Source organism: Trichosurus vulpecula, chromosome 1, assembly GCF_011100635.1.
Source record: "Trichosurus vulpecula isolate mTriVul1 chromosome 1, mTriVul1.pri, whole genome shotgun sequence".
Taxonomy (NCBI): Eukaryota; Metazoa; Chordata; class Mammalia; order Diprotodontia; family Phalangeridae; genus Trichosurus; species Trichosurus vulpecula.
Window position 1 is genome coordinate 266889051 of NC_050573.1, and position 16666 is coordinate 266905716.

General features: G+C 37.0%; 1 protein-coding gene across 1 annotated transcript in view; it reads right to left on the reverse strand.

Moving 5' to 3' along the window:
* OPRK1 (opioid receptor kappa 1) overlaps positions 1 to 16666 on the reverse strand; it is a 31316-nt gene that overhangs the window by 13463 nt on the left and 1187 nt on the right. The window lies entirely within an intron of this gene.

Below are 16666 nucleotides of genomic sequence, written 5' to 3' on the forward strand. Positions count from 1 at the left end.
TTACCACAGGTAGGGCGATATGGCTATAGGTAACTCTCTTTGACCAAGACTGAGTGATTGGACTAGAGTCCCCCAGACCCTCATTAGAATAAGCCCATCTGGCATTATAATATTCATTCTCTCATTACTTGTTAACCAATCAGAGTTGAATGCCACCCTCAGAAGCATCCACTCTTCCAAGGGCATATAAACGTTGAGTGGGTTCCATTAGGGATCTTTGGCATTTGGGAGTGCCACGGACCTTTTTATTAATTATATGCTAGCATGATTAACAAAATGATTAATTATCCAGAAACTATGTCTCTCAAAATTTTTACAAGTCACACGGGCATACTTAGAGAGAGTGAAACCCACCCATTCCTCCTCATCCAAAATGCCTTCCACAATGACAATTGCTAGCTGAGCATCATTACTATCTGCAAAGGCCTCTGAAAGGTATTGAGGGAGATATAGAGATAAATGAGTTGTAATACCTACTCCAAAAGGGCCTACAAGATGAAAATGGACATGCATAAAAGTAAGCAGAGCAAATATAGGCAGTGAACAAAAGCACAAATTACCGGCAAAGTTCGAAGAAGAAAATGGTCAGTATCGTCTCTAGTTATTCATTTCAGTTGAACTGGGATTACTGCCTTAGAGCTAGAAGGGACCTTAGACATCATCTAATACAACAGCACCCCCCTTATGGACAAGGAGACAGGGGCTCAGAGAAGTTGAGAGACTTGCCCAAGGTCACACAGCTGGTAACTAACAGCTGGAATTTGATGCCAGGTCTTAACTCCAAGTCCAGTATTCTACCCACTACAGGGTTAGGTATGCATTATTAATATTCCTTTAAAAATAAATAACATCTTGGTCACGGATGCGGCATAGAGCAAGAAATAGGATTCATGTAATTAAAAAAAAGCTAAAAACACAAGAAATATGAGTGTGGCATATGGGAAATACAAGGAAATAAGATTAATGAGATTAAAACAGTAAAATACGTAACACAGGTGAAAAAAATGGATCCATTCATTTGTCTCTTTAAACATAAATATCAGTGGATACCACAGGACATAAAGTGGAATTTTTTTTCCATTGCTCTTACAGTACTTGAATACACATCACACTAAAGATAGAGGTTAAAAACTTTAGAATTAAACAATAAAAACTAGAAGAATAACGATCCTGTTTTATGCCATCTAAAAGAGATTATTCCTTTATCTAAGAAGAATAGCTGTGAATGAAGTGCTACATACTTAACTTGATAGAGAAGAGTAAAGACTTATGAAACTGCATAAAAGACTGACAGGCTGCTTGGGATAGTGGATGGTGAGGTGGCATGGTAATCAGGAAGATCTGAATTCTAATCTCGCTTCTGACATGTGCTGATGGTGTCACCCAGGGTAAATAACTTAACCTCTCAGGACCCCCCAACCAACTTTAAGACTATAAGTTTCTGATCAGGTCCTACGGCAATATGCTTTGGATGGCTAGGTAGCATAGTGGATAGAGCTCTGGGCCTGGAATCAGAAAGACCCAAGTTCAATTATAGCCTCAAACACTAGCTGTGTGTGCCTGGGCAACCCTGTTTGACTCAGTTTCCTCACCTGTAAGATGAGGTAGAGAAGGAAATGGCAAACCACTCCAGCATCTTTGCCAAGAAAACTCCAAATTTGGTCTCAAAGAGTAAGACATGACTGAAGAAGACTAAACAAGAACAAAATGTGTTTGTAGAGTTTCTTCACTGGAAGCTCCCTATGCTAATGAAATCATAGGTATGGTAAAAAAAAAAAGACCAAAATCCTTCTGTAGTTCTTTATATCAGTGATCAGCCATCAGAACAAGACACACTATTGGATGGAATATGAGGAGAATATCTACAATGCTAATAAATTTCATAAACTTGAATTACAAAGGCTGACATTTTTGTGCACCAATTAAATTCAATTATACCACACACACACACACACACACACACACACACACACACACATACACAAAAAAACTTAATTCTAAGAGTGTCAAAAGCTCCCTAAGGGCTGATAAGAACTACTTTCGCTAGGTCTGCTATTATAACCCCAGGGGACAAAAAGGCATTTACAATCACCTGTGGGGTAAGCTGAACCTCTCCTCTAGTGTGGAAAAAAGACACCTGTTAAACCTAAATGTGATTGGCCACCCATTTAGCTGTATTATATAGTCTGAGCACTATTTGTTTTTCATCCACTTTTTGGTTTTTTCCCAATAAAGGATAATTTCTCCAATAAAGATAATTAGATTGATGCCTGATCCATTGCTATATATTTCAATAAGGAAGCTGTTTAGTATTATGAGATTCGAAGCAAAGTACTATAGGATTCAGGACAGCTAGGTGGCACAGTGGGTAGACTGCCAGGCCTAGAGTCAGGAAGATTCATGTTCCTGAGTTCAAATCTGGCCTCAGACACTAGCTGTGTGACCCTGGGCAAATCACTTAACCCTCTTTGCCTCAGTTTCCTCATCTGCAAAATGAGCTAGAGAAGGAAATGACAAACCACTCCAGTATCTTTGCCCAGAAAATCCCAAATGGGGCCATGACGAGTCAGGCATGACTGAGACAACTGAACAACAACAAATTATGAGATTCAGTTGCTTACTGTTCAGCATATTTGGAAAACTTTACCATCAGTAGGGAATTCTTCCTTTGTACTCTGCACAAGATATTTCCCATGGAGAGAATGCCTGCTTTCATGGTTTCAACAAGGATACCCTCAGTGCCTACATAGACCAAAGATGACCATGAAGATTTTATAGAAATAAGAAAATCGGCATATAGGTAAGTAATTGCTGCTAATCATCCTGGTCATCTTTTCTTGGTTAAAAGCACCATCTGTGATCTCTTCTATTATAGGCAGCTAGGTAAATAGTAGATAGAGTTTTGGATCTGGCCTCAGGAAGACCCTGAGTTCTAATCTGGCCTCAGCTCCTTAACCAGATATGTGACCCTAAGCAAGTCACTTAACCTGTATCTACTTCAGATTCTTTACATCTGTAAAATGGGGATTATAACAGCACTTACCTCCCAGGGTTGTCGTGAAGATCAAATGAGAAAATACTTGAAAAGAACTTTGGAAACCTTAAAGTGCTATATAAATGCTAGCTATTATTTCAAATCTTCCCTTCTTTGAGATAACTTAAGGATCTGTTGCATAGTACCTGAAAAGCTTAAAGACTTCTTGTGTATGTATTAAGTGACACTTAGCCCTTCTCTTGCCTTCATTTTCTCAAGTGCCATTGGGTACTTCTTTGCCTAGTACATCATATATGGAGGTGGCATAGTCCAGATGTGAGAGTTCTACTACATCAATGATAAAAATAAATTCCTTCAAAAAGTTGAAAGGTGTATTCCATTTCACATATATGTGTTTGCTATCTGCACTATTTTTAGTGTCAGCAATATGCCTTAGCTGGTTTGTTAAACTTTCTTCAGTCTCATTTTCTTCTCATTCATTTCACGAGATTAATTTCATTTCCAGGCTCACTTTGATACTTTCTCCCATCAAAAAAAAACATCCTCTGATAGTCAACCTTCTGGCAATGAGCCTCTCCTTGCTTAACTAAGCAGATTCTCAGACATATGGTCTGATATAAATTTCTTGACCTCTATATAAAGACTTTCCTGCTAGATAGACCCTCCTAAACTTCACCTTCCACCCACATAACTTTCAAGAACCAAAGGTACCTCTACAACAAGATGAGACTTTGGAGTCTCTTGTGGAGGTGGCATCATGGTAATTTTTCCATGTTAATTTGATAGTCATTCAACTCCAAATCCAGCCACCTCAGAATCTCAGAGGCACATGGAAGAATATGATTCTCCCTTCCTCTTTCTATTACTACATATTTACAAATCTAGAAGAGGAGAATTGAGAAAATACTGAGTTTGAGAATAAATAATACTTTTATCTATAAATTTGTATCATATAAAAGCTGAATAGGGCCTACAATTGATCTTATTTTTCCTTGTCTTTTCCCTTTCAGGAAAATTGTGTTTACCCTCCATAATCACTCCTTTCCCTGACCCCCACTTTTTATAGGAAAAAGGTGGTATTAATACCGTATAAGGAGTGCTAACTCCATATATTCAAAGATGGCAAAGGGACAGGCTGCCATAAGGTCAGTGATAGAAAGACAGGAGGGTATAGCAGAGAAACACTGAATCTGAAGTCAGTGTAGATTCGAATCCTGCCTCCAACACTCATTAGCTCCAGGACCCTGGAAAAATCATTTAACATTTTGGAGCCTTAGTTTTATAATCTGTAAAAATGAAAATAATACTAGTAGTGCCCATACAGATAGATAAAGCATTTACTAAGCAGTTGCTCTCAGTCAGGCACTATGCTAAGCATCGGGGATACAAAATAAGCAAGAGAAACAATTCCTGGCCTCAAGGAGCTTAAATTCTAATGGGTAAAGAAAACCCAGAAATGGTACTTTGGCAGTTGGGAGTGGAGGGGACAGAGAGCAAGCTGGTACCACACTCTGTGGTGCAGCCTGCTTTGGAGCCAACAGCCAGGAAGCAAGGTGAAACCTAGGTTGGTACAATTTAAATCAAAAGCTCACCTGTCAGAGCCCAAGGCATTTCAGAATCGGAGTACAATTTTCCACTAGGAAGGAAGTTGGGATGATGGTCAAAGTGTAGTAGATGTAGGTATACATGTAGGTGTATATGTATATGTGTATGTATATGTGTATGCATATGCATGTGTATGTGTATGTGTGTTTGTGCGTCTATATGCATATTCACCTATATGTATGTATGCACATCTATAATGTGTTATATTTAAATGAGTATGCAAACAAATATAAATGGGCATATGCCAATGAGTATATGTAAGGCACTGTGTTAGTGTCACCTGCTATTCTTTTAAGTACATACTCTATATACTGGAGGAGGCTATATGAGGAAAAACAAGGATCTGTGGTAACTCAAAAACCATAAAATGAAAATGTTCTATGACAGCACTAGACCCAGTGTCAACTGCTATGGGAGATGCCAAGAAATACAAGAGACCATGCCTTTGAGGAGGTTAGAACGTAGTTGAGCACCCAGGGAACACTTGCCTAGCAAATATCTCTCTGATTTACTAGATCTTTATGTGACAGGGCTGTACAGTGCTGTTTTTCTGGGGAAAATCTGTAAGTAGTTTATTCACCCTGGTTGCCCTTCTCCATGTTATTCAAACCAAACATGCTTTTTATTCCATAGATGGGGCTTTTTTTGTAGGTCTATTTTTGTTTCAAGTAAACTGGTGGGCATCCCAGAGAAAATGTTTGGCTCATGTAGAAAGCCTGGAGGTGGATCAATAGCAAGTTGCTTTATTTGCTCATTGCACACACCACAGTAACATATGGCCCTAAAAAATGCAATCTGTGACCTAAGCCCTCTGTTACACTTGACAATGTCAAAAGCTATGGAATTGCCATAGGATGTGCCATGTGGGAATGCTAGGGAAGGAAGCTGAGAAGCATTAAAACAGAAAGGGGACATCAGCCATTCCACTTCTGGATTTCGATTAACAGCAGGACAGCCATTGTTTTTTACACCTGAGCTCTGATTCAAGCAGTAGAGAGCATTTATCCCCTGCTTTCTTTGACCCAGAGAATAGGAAATTATTTCCCATGGCGTTTGGCTAAAGGCCATTCAAACATATAGCAACCTAAAAACAAAAGTAGATAGTTCTTTGCAGATAAAATTAACGAGTTGGCATCTCTAAGAAGACAGCTGTATTGCTTTATGCAAATCAGAAAGGGAGCTAAATTATTCATGGAGACGCCAAGAATCAAGGTCCTCAAACAGAGTTTTGGTGAAAACACAGCCCTCTCCAGTTGAAAAACAGGCATAGGGTCGGGCAAGGCCAGAAAGCAGGGGCTGTCCTTAAAATGAGTGGCCTGTTCTCCCAGCTATTTCCTTCTCTGTCTAGTGTTCCTGCTGAGTGTTGGGCAGCAGGTGAGCACTAGGGCTGACCCTAACATTCAGGGGACCGTTGCCTAATTGCCTCTAAATACAAGTCATATCTCCTTATTCAGGAACTATTTTAAAGACCACATCACAACAATGGTTATACATAACCTTATGCACCTTGACTTCATACTATAAGTATCACATAAACATCTCAAATTTTTCTTAAAAAAATAAAAAAGGGATTGGGGAGAGATGAAGCGACCTACCCAAGGTACATATGGAGCTTGTGAAAGAACCAAGACTTGAACCCTGATCGACTGACCCATCATGAAATGAACAGCTTTGAGCACCTTTGAGGATCAATTAAAGAAACTAGGGGTGTTTAGATGACAGAAAAGAAGACTTAGGGAAAACAAGATAATTGTGTTCAAGTTTGAAGGGTTTTCACAAGCAAAAGGAATTGTATTTGCTTTGCTTGGCTAATAGAGCCTGACTTAGTAGTAGTTGGTAGAAGTCACAGACAGGTGAATTTTAGCTCAATTTAAGGAATAAAATATCTAGAGCTCAAAAGCAGCATGGAACAATGAAAGAAGCATTAACTTGGAGTTACAGAATCTCAATTCAAATCAAAGCTATGCCATTTACTCCATATGTTACCTTAGTCAAGTCATTCCACCTCTATAGGTCTCAGTTTCTTCATCTGTAAAAAGGGTTTGAAATTGATGACCTTTAAGTGCCCTTTTACTTCTTGATCTATAATCCTGTGAACAGTGGAATGAGTTTCTATGAGAGAAAATGAGTTTCTCCACACTAAAGATGTAAATGGAACTCTTGCTCTGAAGTCTCTCCTTACTCCAAGACTGTGATTTGTTTTTACCAAACAACCCTATTTCCCTAAGTATAATCATTTCATTAATGCCATCTTGTTTGCAGAAGGTCAAGTGGAGGAGGTAAGTTTTCCACTGGATCTTGAAGGAATGAAGGAGTAAGAAAAATTGGAAGTCCAGGTAGCCAGAGTCACACAAAAGGAGACTTAAAGTTACCAATGATCTTAGGGCTAGCGGGAAATCATGGAACATGGGAATTGTGAAGTGAAATAGTAGAAGGTAAACAGGGATATGTTGGAGACAGTTCATACTGGCTGGAGAGAACCAACTGTTACATTTTCAATGTGAGCGTTTTCACCTCTGAAGCAGCAAATATTACAATTTCGGTCTTGGGCTTTTTTTAATTAAGAAAGTGACAGAGAATGTGCTGATAATGCAGATTAAACTTAAAAGTGTGTCATGGTTACATTTTTTTCTTTTTATCAGCGAGCCACTTGACATGGCTAGATGTATAGACTATGACTTAAGGACCAAGTAAAAGTTCAGGCAATGGGGACCCTTAAGAATGTTGGGACAAGGAACTGGCATAATTAATAGGAGTTGTACAACCTCCTTCAATACTGTTCTTCCTACTCTATATGACAACAGAATTCCTGTATGATGAGGGTGGGAGTGGAAGGCAGTGAGGGCCCAAACAGAGACAGATGAGGCTCAGAAGACCAACCCTCTGTGGATAGGTGTATATACAAAGTATGATGACTTTGGACATGAAACTGAAACTATTAATATAAAGACCAAATAGTGCTGGGGAGAGTCTAAGAAGGAATATGCTCAAAAGGACTACCTTGGTATAATGTGTCATGAATTTAGAGCCAGAAGGAATCTTTGACTTATAAGTCACCTAGTACAAATCCCTCATTTTAGAGACGAGGCAACTGAGGCCCAGAGAGCTTAAGACACTTGGCCAAGATCAAAGAGGTGGCAGGGTCAGGATTCAAATTCAGGTCCTCTGATACCAAGTCTAAAGCTTTTCTTTCTTTTCTTTTTCATTTTACCATGTTTCTACCTATCCTTGGGGGCTTATAGAAAGATATCTCTGGGGTGAAAAAAAGGCCAAAAAATAATACTTTTTCTTTACAGGCCCCTAAAGGGCCCAACTGATTTTAGGCACAGTTTCTTATGCCAGAAGACATTGTCATACTGCAAGGTAGCACTAATCAATCAATAAACCACTAAGTAGTATCCTGGGATTTGAAAGGTTAGTATAATTATCTAAGTACCTAATTATTTCAAAAGAATGGCAACCATTAGGGAGAATGTAACCCTGTATTTTTCAGAAATGGAATAGACATACCAAGTTAGGCAAAATTGGGAGCACTGATTTATCAGCACACATAATTACTCCTTTCCCTTAGCCCTGTCTTTCGACTATGTAGTATCCATGGTTTTATGCTCAAAAATATCTAAAATAATCAGCATTAATGGATGCTACATCTGAGTTGCCAAAGTAACTAATTTGAAAACGTAATCAGAATCCAATTCTCTAAATTCTTCAAACACCTTCAAAGAATCTCAGTGAAATTTGCTAAATGTCCATTTAAATGCTTTGTCGCTGCAATTTGTTTCTTTATTAAGGGAAAGTAATATGACATTTAAAAACATCTTGATTTCACTTCGATGAAATTCAGTAAATGAAAATTGATAATGCCTATCTGCAAAAGTAGTAACTTCATATGCAACTAACTTAGTCAAGCTGCATAAATTATGTCCAATTATTTCCAATTACCTTACTTTTATTGCTCATTTATTACAAAACAGCCAGATTCACATACCCTCCAAATCTTTTCTCTCTTGCCTTTATTAACTCCATGTGTGCAAAATAAAAGATAAAGGGGGCCAGGCTGCAATCAGGAAGGTGGTGGAACATTTATCCTGAATATTATAGCAGACAGATGTTGCTGTTGCCACAGTTGCCAAAATTAGAGTTTTAATATGTTTGTTGACCAGTAAGAGTGTAGCTACACCTGTGCCTATACAATCCCAAATGAGAGAGACAGAGACATACAGAGAGACAGACAGACGGAGAGGAGAGAGACAGAGAGGAGGGAGACAGAGACTGAGAGATAGAGGAGGGACAGAGACAGAGAAAGAGAGACAGAGACAGAGGAAAGAGAGAAAAGAAGAGAGAGAGAGAGAGAGAGAGAGAGAGAATTATTATTCACGAATCTGTCTTCTGCTCAACTACATTGCAATCCATGGTTCTACTATGTCTACTATTTGTTTTTGTAATACCCAAGATCCAGTTGAAAACTGGAAGTTGCAAACAACTTGATTCTTTTCGTCTACAAAACGTTGAACATCTGGATTGTTTTGAATGTGCATATATGTTTTATGAAATTCTTCAGGTTTCATAGAGATAGTAGCATGTTATGATACAATCACACTTATGCAAACACCATTCGAGTATATCCTTACATTCAGGCAACCTACTTCTTTCTTCGTAGTTTGTCCCCAGTAAGAATCCTAAATTGAGTGCGAGGTTACCCTAGATTAGATGATTATGAAGGTCTCTTCTAAACCTAATACTTTATTATTCTAAATCTGACCCAGGTGTGAGTTTCTTTTGGGGGTCAATCAAATTTTAAAACATCATTCAGACTCCTGGATTTCCATAATAATTAAGCTATTTTTATTATTACTTCTATTGTATATAAATATCTGTTATATCAAAACGATTCCTTATAATTCATCTGATTCTTTACTCATCAAACACATTAAACAACCACTACCACCTCCAACCAAAAACTGATATCCCCTTGAGGAATAAGTCTCTATCACTGTGAAGCCAACTTTTGGTGATGATATATTCAAGTCTGTAAAATTATTTGTACCACCGATTTGGCTCACAAGCTAGATCACAGAAGAAACTGGAACAGCATGATAGAAATTGTAGTCAAGGAGGTAAACTCCTGAGGCAAGATACTAAATGCACCCAAAAATCAAATCAGTAATGTAGGAAATGACAGCCACAGAGTATGCTCTAGTCTGCTATTGCTCAAGAAAGCAAGAGAATGATTGATTGGAGGGACACTATTCTCAGTTGGAAATAAATTCCTATGGAAAACCAATCCTGAACCATGGGAAAAATTAAATGTTGGCATGCTCCCCAAGGTATTTTTGAAGTAGAATTCATGACTTGATTTTAAAACTCCAGCTTGACAACCACTGAACTACTGGTTCATCAGTTTGCTAAATCAAACTTTTGCAACTTCAGATGTGATTATGTATTTTAAAGGGAAGTATATTAAACTGATTAACTAATCAATATAGACAGCTGCAATGACACCAAGCCTCCATTCACAAACTTTGTAGTTGGCTTTTGTTTGTTTTTAAATGCTCTCTTAAAACACTCTTAAGGAAGATAAAATGGCCCTTTTGGAACACAACTTCTTCAGTAGGGGAATAGAAGGAAATGAGACAGCCTGATTTAAACCTGATAATGTATCTGCCAAAGCTAAGGAAAGACTTTACTGTTTTCTTATAAGATAAGACTCATGAGAGGTTTGGAAGAATTACTTTAAAAACACTATGGAAAATGACAAGAGTGAAGGATGAGTCAATCAATTAACCAATAAACTCTTACCATAGTGTCAGGCACTATGGGAAGGACAAAAAAAATGAAACAATTTTCTCAGATAAGATTTTTGTATTCAAGTTAGATAAACAACTAACAGATATCTATCCATATCTCCATCTATTTGCATTTAGATATGTATCTGTATCTCTAGACACATGGATATAGATATAAAGACCAAAAGCCATTCCCCAATACATAAGGTGTGGAAGGATGTAAACAAACAGTTCTCAAGAGAATTTCAAACAATTTATTATGTTAAAGAAGGCTCAAAATCACTAATAATTAGAAAAATACATATTAAAATAGCCCTTAGGTTTCACTTCACATTCTGCAATTTGGCACAGAAGACAATGTTGGGGAGGTTGTGGAAAGATAGGCTCACCAGTGTACTGTTGGCACATCTGGTAATTATAACAAATGTTTCGGAAAACAATTTGGCATTAGTGAAATTAAATGACTGAAATATCCATACCCTTTGACCAGAGATTACACTACTTATACCCCAGAGAGCTCATAGATGTGAAGAAAGCTTCTACATACACCAAAACATTTGTAACAACATTTTTCTGATAGCAAAGTATTGGAAATAAAGTAGATATCCATCAATTTGGGAAATGGATAAACAAATTTCAATACATGAAAGTGATGGAATATTACTGTTCTATAAGAAACTTATAATGAGCTTAGAGTCTAATGAGAAAAAATGAAAACATATAATATATGTAGCATAAATATAAACATATTTATGCTATATGTATTATATATTTACATTTAAATAATAATGGTTAAATAATATAAGGTAATTTGGGAGAGTGGCCACTAACTATTGGAGAGATCAAGAAAGGCTTCTTTAAGAGTAGAAGTAAAGAGTGAGTGCATTCCAGACTTGGGCGGGGGGGGTGGGGGGTGGGGGGTGAATAGCCAATGGAAAGGCATGGAAAGGGGAAAGTGATGGTGGGAAAGAATAAGTATTTATATAATGCCTAGTATGTATCAAGTAATGTCAAGTAATCACTCATACAAATATTATCACATTTAATCCTCACAATAACCTTGGGAAATAGGAGCTTGTTATTATTCTCGTTTTAGAGTTGAAGAAACTGAGGCAACCAAAGGTTAAGTGACTTGTCTAGGGTCACACAGACAGGAAGTGTGAGGTCATATTTGAACTCAGGTCTTCCTGGGTCTAAGTCCAGCTATCCACTGTGCCACCAATCTCATGGAGAGAGAAAATACGTGTTGTGTATGATGAACAGAAAGAAAGTAAGTTTGGCTGGATCACAGAGTTTGAGAGAAAGAATAACATCTGTGCATACTAGAAAGGCCAAGTTGTATAGGGTTATAAAAGCAATATAGGAGATTATCTTTTATACCAAAGACAATAGAAAGCCACCGGAGTTGGTTGAGGAGAAGAGCCATATAGTCAGAGTTACTCTTAAGGAAAATTACTTTGGCAACAGTATGTAGGGTGGACAGGAGTATTGAAGAGACAAATTATGAGGCTATTGAATCGATCTAGGCAAAAAGTAATGAGGGTCTTGATTAAGGTGACTTGGGTGGAGAAAAGGGTTGGATACAAGAGATTATAAGATAGAAATAGCAAGATTATACAACTGATTGGATATGTGGAGTGAGGTAGGGTAAGGGGTGCAGGATGATGCTGAGATTATGAACTAGGGGTTCTGGGATGATGAGCAGAATTTATTTCAACAGAAATAAAGAAGTATGGAAGGGAAAAGAAGAGTTTAGGGGAAAAAATGAATTCCATTTTAGACATGTTGAGTTTAAGATGTCTCTAGGTTACACAGTTTGAAATATCCAATAGGCAATTGGTGACGGGACTGAAACTCAGGAGGTAAAATGGGGCTGGCTATATAAATCTCGGAATTATCTGACTAGGGATGATAATTAAACCCATGGAAGATGATGAAGTCATCAAGAGAGAGTATATAGAATGGGAAGAGAAGTGGGCCCTTGAAAGAACTTTGGGTAAGACATAGAGGGATGTGATAGATGAGCCACTAAAGGAGAACAATGATTAATGAGAAAGGTACTAGATTATCCTTTGAATTATTTTCATTAAAGCTTACTCTAAATATACTAAATCTACCTCATAACATTAAGTTTAGCTGCATAGCTGAGAGCAGCATGATGCAATGGAGCCCCAAAAAAATAGAAAACAGATTTGGGATCAGGACCTTGGGTTTAATTTGACTCTGCAGCAACCTGTGTGATCCTGGGAAAGTCACTTACCATCTCTAGGTCTCGGGTTTCTCACCTACAAAATGATGAGATTGGATTAGATAGTTTACGAGGTCCTTTTACACCTTTAAAGCTATCATCTTATATGATAACCCTTGAGTCAATCCAAGAACCCATGACCAAGGTATCACTATCCTCTAGTGACAATATACTGTAATTTCAGAAAAAAAGTACCTAAGAGAAGGAAAAAAGATAGCCTAGCCAATCAATTGTTTAAAAAAGCTTTGAGGTTACAAAAAAAGATCAAAAGTGGTTGATCTGAGTGATTGAGGCATGAAAGCATATATTTATAATCTTTATTCATCAAGTTAATTTCTATCTTTCTAGTCTAATTATGTTACCCTTTTCTATACTTTCTATGGTCCCACCACACTGGTCTACTTGTTATTCTGTACACATGCTTCTTCACCTTCCATCTTTACAACTTTGTACCAGCCATCCCCCAAGTCTTGGATACTGTCCCTTGTCACCTCCACCTCAGGGAGTCTCTTATTTCCTTCAAGATTCCTATCAAGTCCCACTGCTATGTTCACCTATAGTAGTAAGCTAATAGGCACAATTAGATTGATGCAAAGAGGTACCTATGAGCACAAAAGTAGTAGAACACTGGTCTCATAAACTTGGCTTATACTGGCACCACAACTAAGTGGGAAGAGTGGGCATCCACGAAGAATACAATAGTGGAGAGGTACACATACAAAGAACAAACAAAACCTCGGTAACACACTGCCAGTGTCTCCCTCCTTGTAGTATCTTCATGCTGTTCCTCTTGTGTGCATTATCTCTTCTAAGAAGAAATGAACTGGATCCTTTGGGCCCATTCCCCTCACAGTTCAGCTCCCAAAAGCCAAGGTTGGCTGGTGCACAGAGCCCTCATTCCTCTGAGTCCTGCTGCAACCTACATTTTCAAAGTGTTCCTGGCTTTTTAAAGGGCCAGCAGAGGGGCAACTGATCATTTGGCCAATTAATGCCTTATTTCTTTCTTAATTCCATTAAGCTTGAATGATGAACTTTTTCATGTCTTGTAAAGAAGTAATAGTTGGCACTTTCTCATTTCAGCCATCTTGCCTAAAGAACATCATAACTTATAAGAAAGTAGTACGTTGTAAACACTTTTGGAACTTCATTTAAGATCTTAACACCTTGATTTTGTTATCTATCTTAGATTCTGTAATTTCATCAACTGGTCTCATTGGGGAAGTCCATTGATAAGGAATCTCTTGATTAAATCCTCCTCACTCCACACTAAACTCTACCTCTAGATAAACATTTGCTTTCCCTAGCAAATGAACTTGATTGCTTTGGGTACATTTGTACATAGTTCAAATTCTAGATAGACTTAATAGTAACTTGGGGATGTTCAAACACTGTCTTTTTCCATTGTGTTTCCCTAGTGCCTTGCACTAAAGAGTCTCAGCAAAATGAACATGGTGCAGTCTTAGACAATCCAAAAATTAAGTCTTCTATGAAGGCCCTGACCTGCCTTTGTCTCTTATATTTTATAATTTATCAGCTGGACTGCAGGCAAAGTAATTGTGCAACTCATATAAATATATGTAGATATGCAAGGTGGGAGAAATTTGATGACTATATGTATATAGACACAAATATATGTGTGCATTAGACATGTGTGTATACATATGTAGTTTGGGGAGATATTTGCATGTGTACATATATACATATATATAGTATATGTATATATACACACATAGAGATAAACACAGATATATGATACATATTGGTATATATTATTTATATATCATATGTAGCTCCAGGATTTAGCACAGTGCCTGACACATAGTAGGCACTTAAAAATGTGATTGATACATATTTATACACACAGTTGTTTAGTTGTTTCAGTCATGTCCAACTTTTTATGACCCTATTCAGGGTTTTCTGGACAAAGATATTGAAGCAGTTTGCCATTTCCTTCTCCAGTTCATTTTACAGATGAGGAAACTGAGGCAAATAGGGGTTGATGACTTGCCTAGAGTCACACAGCTAGCAAGTATCTGAGGCTGGATTTAAACTCAGGACTTTCCAACTTCAGGGCTAGCACTCTATCCACTGTGCCACTTAGCTGCCCATATATACATATACACACCTTTCTATAAATACTTACATAAACATACATAAATACCTAAGTAATATAAGCTTTTATGTGTTTACATGTGCGTGCATGCGCACGCACACACACACACACACACACACACACACACACACACATATCCAGGAGTATGATTTCATTGAGGTAGGAAACTCCTTGTAAAGAAAAGATTGGCAGGTAATAGTCTTAGAGAATTCCCTGGGGCACTGAGAAGTTAAATGATTTACGGAGGGTCATATAATCAATATGTGTCAGAAGCAGGATTTGAACCCAGATTTTCCTTACTCTCAAGCCAGGTTGCCAGCAATTATGCCACATGGCCTTTCATATTTGGGATAACCTATTATTTACTAGACTGAAGTGAGACATTTTAGATAGTCAAGTTTCCATGGAATTTTTAGTTTTAGGTTTGGGGTTTTTTTTGTTTGGTTGGTTGTTTTGGGGCTTTTTTGTGGGGTTGGGGAGAATTTGAACCCTTCACAGAGATTACTTTTCTCTAGAAAAACATTCCATTATTTACCAGATTCAATGTCACTACTCCTATATATCAAACTCAATCACTGTTGCTGCATATAGATAGAAATTCACACACATGCATACATACATACAGCAACAATATATATATACATATATATATATCTGTGAGTGCATATGTATGTTTATATATACATATACACAAACATGAAATGATGCACATATATGTGATATATACATGTATGTACAAATATAATAGAGAGTACTCTAATTCTTTCATCCAAGAAGATGGAAAATAACTGACCTTATAACATCTATTATTTTAGCTTCCTTTCATTCTTTAGTGTATTTTTTTAATCTAAATATTCCTAGTTTTTAACCTTTGCACAAAGGTTATACTTTCTAACTCCTTGATTGTCTGTCACTCAGATCCATTTTTAGCATTTCCACATACTCTTAAACTATAAGGCTCAGGCTTTACCACCATTTCAAGAATATTTTCAAAGAACAAACTCTCTATTTATTATTATATTTAATCCCCAAGGATCTTAAGAAAAATTTTTCTTTTGCCGAGAATCTCACTTAGTTAATCTTGATTTGAGGTTAAACCTATCTGTAACTAGTATATTTTATTTTTTATTGCCTTGGATTTTATATGCATATTTACCATTCAATCTTTAAGTGACTCATGAACAATTTTTGCATAGTATTTTTTGCTTGCTTCTGACATTTAGAATTCTCAAGTGACAGGCATCTTGGAATACCACCACTAAGGGTATTTTTTAATATCTCCTAGGATTCTTTCATACCTTTCAGCCAAGATTGAAGAAGGCATTCGCCCTAGAACCACTCTACACAAAGGATAGGGAAACTAAAGATTTCAACAAATCACTTAGTAAAACTATAATAATGTTGTCTATTTCTCAATAAACATTCATATTTTATGAAGTAGAAATACATGTTGATTTACTATTAATAACTTTAACTTGTGTGCATTTTCAAATTTTTAAAACATCCCATACCAAAATTATATAAGTAATTTCATTTAAAATCACAAATTTCATTCTCCCTTCTGTCACATAATCTTTTTCATGGAGACTAACAGTAAAATTTTAAAAAGACTGAGATAGATTTTGTTCTTATAGTAGGTTCTCTGTTTTTTAACCCTTTCCATCACACTAATTGAACTCCTGCAACATGAAATAAACTACAAGAAACATGCATACTGAGGTCATTTAACAAATCCCAGTTGTGAGTGAAGTAAGTTTTAAAAGATGCCTTTGGAAGATTAACTGACAGACTGTGTTTTTTAAAAACTTGATCATATATATGTATATTTGCAAAAATACAACCTAACACCTGGAAGCAGAAATACAATTCACTGATCAAGTAACTTTCTTACTGTGATTTCTGTTCTTCTTAAGGAACAG